The sequence below is a fragment of the Biomphalaria glabrata genome, chromosome 13 (genome assembly GCF_947242115.1).
Source record: "Biomphalaria glabrata chromosome 13, xgBioGlab47.1, whole genome shotgun sequence".
NCBI classification, from domain to species: Eukaryota; Metazoa; Mollusca; class Gastropoda; family Planorbidae; genus Biomphalaria; species Biomphalaria glabrata.
In genome coordinates, this window is record NC_074723.1 from 3804760 (window position 1) to 3809381 (window position 4622).

The following is a 4622-nucleotide window of genomic DNA, read 5'->3' on the forward strand; positions in this document are numbered from 1 at the left end:
ACACTGGGAAGTGTGTCGTTAGTCTGTTCTGTGGAATACGGCTCGAGGCAAGTTGAGAAGAGATGAATTGCAACGAAGTGAAGAGATGAATTGCAACGAAGTATAGCTAACTGTAAACTGACAGATATTGTAGTCTTCTACGCTACATGTTACAGTGACGAATTGTTAGAGTTAATAGTCATTAAAGTTATATGAAACTGAAACTTGAGTCGTCAAGTTCTTTGCAGTGTTTTTATTTGTGTGCCTACTAATACATTTAGCCAGAAGATTCAGAAATACGTAACAAACGGTTTACTGAAGAGCCCGTGATTTATTCAGTGCTACCAGATATTAAATAAAGGAGTCATTTAGCAGTAACCTAACTTTTGCCTTAGCTTGCTAGATATCGGTACGTTTACAAAGGTTTTATTTCAGAGTAAATAGTCTACATCGTATAAGCAGACCTAGATCCACTATACCGGTCAGTGCAATTCACTGTCAATAATGTTATGAGGAAGGGGGGCTAACTTTAGTACAAGCTGTCAAACTAGAAGTTTTGATGAAGATGTATAAAGAAAAGAGAAGATAATCAACATTGTACATTTTATGCCAGGTTTTTTTTTTTCACGCTGACCTCGGTTGCCTCCCCGAAAAAAAAGCTGTTGTGATGTACCTATGTAGCTGATGAATTATGTTTGTTTGTTTGTCTAGTCAACTACTGTTTGAGCCGTGGTGTTTTCTTTTTTTGCGCGCAAGTATCTCTCTCGTGTATGAATATTTGCATAACAGATGAGACATGACAACATGCGTTTTGGGTGGAGAAAGAGGTGATGATTTATGGCTGAGTTACTGTATTTAGAAGTTGTTAAGCTGTTGGTAGGTTCATATTAATCACTTACAAAAATCAGGACTAGCTATTCGTACAGTGAAGTGACAAAGGCTGTAAAAGATATGATATTACTGAGTATTCAAACACGGTGATTTTTGTTTTTGAACGCTTTTCTTCAGTATGTTGACCATGCAAATATTGTGTTTACTTTGTTACGTAATTCTAAAGAATGGACTTGCAAACGCGAATTACTTCCCAGGTTCATCGGATTATTTAAGTGACATTTCAAGAGGGTTTCAGAACACGTACTTGCCAGGACCTCAAGTAGCAACTACGTCCGTATTCTCTATTGGAACTATTTTACATTCCTTAAATCTTGACAACTTATTGGGCCAATCATCCGTTAGTTCGCTACTGCCTCTGCTCAATGGCTATGATTATCACCAGAGAGCTCAACCCTACTTGCCAAATCGTAATGATCTACAAAATGGCCGTGATATTCTCAGTCGATCGAATATTCCGAGTCGGCCTGATTTGACTTGGGAGAGGCACATTAACCAAGAAGACATTAATCATTATGTTTTTCGTAGCACGCCAGCGCCTGTCTTACCCTCTCAACAAATGTCGTTTGGCGATTATCTAAGAAAGGCGACTTATGATTGGCTGAAATCGTACAAAATGGCGTATTTTAGAGAGTTCTTTCAGAATGACACTAATTCCGTCACTTACTCTGCTAGTCATCTCCCAGAAAAAGCAGCACAATCTGCGGATTCAGGGAACACCACCACGGTGGAAGCCTCGACCAACTTCACCAGTTCGGCAACTACACCGGTAACAACCACGGAAGAAACTACCACCACTACACCATTAACAACCACCACAGAACCAACGACGACAACAGTTGCAACAACTACACCAAAAACAACCACAGAATCAACTACAACAACCACGTCGACAACAACCATTATTTTACCGCAAGACCACTTCAATGAGATTATTCGTGTTGGCTTTCTCCCTGATCAGCCCAATCTGGGCACACGTTGGAATCAAGTTATGGATCAGCATCAAAAATTTTCTCACTGAGCAAACAAAACTAGTTACACTTGAAACTCAAATTGCAGACAAAATTCAACGATTTAAACAATGTTATACCTATATTGTTTCACTTATTATTTTTTTTTACCTTTTTCACTTTTGGTAGTTTATTTTTTTAACATCAGAAACTTACTGTTATTTGCCGAGTTCATACTAGTTCATAGAGATACCTGAACTGTACCTTATCTTATCAAACATAGACGTTACTTCAAAAAAGAAGATGATTACGTCCTACGCGTGTTCCTAGGTCAATCTAGTCATGCATGTAAATCAATAACTTAAATTCTGCCAAGTCACTGGTTTTCCTGGCTAGCTCAGGCAACCCATTCCATGCTCTAATAGCACTAGGGAAGAAGGAGCATTTGTACAAATTTGTCCTAGCATATGAAACAAGGAATGTGCCTTTATTTTTGTGTCTCTCTGAGTTTTGTTTTTTAAGATTATAGTTCAGTGTTTTATGTAAAATTGCTACTTTACTTTTAAGTCTTCTATCCTGAAGGCTTTTTAAATGTAGTGATTTTACTAAAGGTGTTACTCTAGTCAAGTGTGAATATTCTTTTGTTATGAGTCTCACTGCTCTATTTTGTGTTTGTTCCAGTTTCTTAATGTTTTCTTGAGTTGAGGTGTCTCAAACAGAGGATGCATATTCTGTTATTGGCATAACCAAGGTTAAGTAACATTTTAGTTTTATGTTCTTATTTGATTTATAGAAATTTCTTTTAATAAATCCTAATGCTTTATTTGATTTTTTTGTAGTTTCATCAATATGTGGATTCCATGACAGTTTTTCATTTATCATAACACTTAGGTATTTTGCACTTTTAGTGTGTGTTACCGTTCGATTTGTGTCTCTCTTACCTCACTATTTACATGTCGAGTCTAATCTGGACGCGCCCTAATATTAGATCGACATGAGTTCAATTAATACAGTGTCTATCATCTTTTTTTATTCAAACATTATGTCATTGACTGGGGCAATAAATTTTGTCTACATTTATTTAGCAGGTCACTCTGACAGTTACCGACAATCTTAAACATATTTAGAAACGATTTTGAAATAATGATGTTATGTGGAATGGAAGCAGGATATTAATTCAAACCGACCCCTATATAGTAAGGTACTGACTTGTAGACCTAACGTAACATGTAACAAGTTAACAATATGTGTGTGGATCTACAAATGAATAGGCCTTTAAATGTAAGTGTTAAGTTTCCAAAGTGATTATTGATTGATTAAATCGGTGCATCAAAAATGCATCAAGGTTCTCAATTATTTTAGTTATGTTTTTGTTTACATTTTCCTGTTTTATTATCGCCCAGAGAGCCCCATGCCAGGCCCTGTCGAAAGCCTTCTTGAATTCAACAAAGGCATGAAAAAGATTCTTTTGGTTTTGAAGGTATTTCTCGCAGAGTATCCTGAGGTTTAAAAATCGTTCCGTTGTTCCGTTGTGTTGCGACCTTACCTGTTGTTCCTCGGATATAATTTTACATGCTATCGGTTTTAAACGGTTTAGTGTTGTTGATGTTTTTTTTTTCTTATGCTAACATAAAAATGTGATTTCCTTTTTTCATGTTTTTGGAATCTTTCATGAAATTAAGGCTTCATTCATAATGCAAATACAATAGCTATAAATAAAACAGAAGATTGTTCCTATATAACATGTTTCCATTTAGTCGTAAAATGACGATGTGCCATTTACAGTTTCGTAGTCTCTGTACATTAAATACTTTCAATGATAGTATTTCATAGTATTACATTTGACATTGTGGGATCTAATAATTGCAGAGAGAAAAGGGGGGGGGGGGATAGGCTAGGTAAAAGTTAGGCAGAGATTTTCAAACATGGCGGAAAAAACTATAAATAGCCACCTTTTTGGTATATCCGGTACACGAAATAAAGGAAGTGTCAAAGGTCAAAGACAACTGTTAACACAGTTGAGACTTGTTTGTTTTTAAATAGGACTCGAACTAGATAGTATTTCAGCTCGATCACTCAAAGAACTAAGTTCTTAACTAGTAGCTATATTCAACATTTTTTGATAGAGGCAATAAATCTGAGTGAATCATCCCGAGAGACCCTACTAAAAAAATATGCCACCTTTTAAAAAAAAAAAACTGTGGGAAAAAGAAAGATAAAGATAGATGTTGTGCAGAGATAATTTGGATATAATTAACAAAATAGTTACCGGTATTGGTAGAGCTAAAAATAGATCTAGGAGGAAATGAGAGACAACATGTATGTGTATGTGAGAGAGAGAAAAAGAGATGGAGAGACAGAAAGAGAGAAAGAGATAGAGAGACAAAGAAAGAGATTGAGAATGAAAGGGAGAGACAGAACGAGAGAGTGAAAGAAAAAGAGAGAGAGAAAGAACGAAAGAGAAAGAAAGAGAGAGAAAGAACGAAAGAGAATGAAAGAGAGAGAGAGAGAGAGCAATATTTAATGATGAACGTTTCAGAAACTCCTTCAGAAAAAGAATTATGCCCTAGACCAGTGATTCCCAAACTGTTTCCTTAACGGAACATTCTGAGTATTTAGCGGAACACTTTGCTTATTTTCCAGGGAGATCACGAGGTGGCCTTCTCTAGTTTATTATTCCGACAGTTCGGGGAACACCTATTTAGGCCTCGGGGACCACCTGGGTTCCGCGGAACACAGTTTGGGAAACACTGCTCTCGACCAAATCTCCTGTACATGAAATAGTACAAACTCGGAACCATC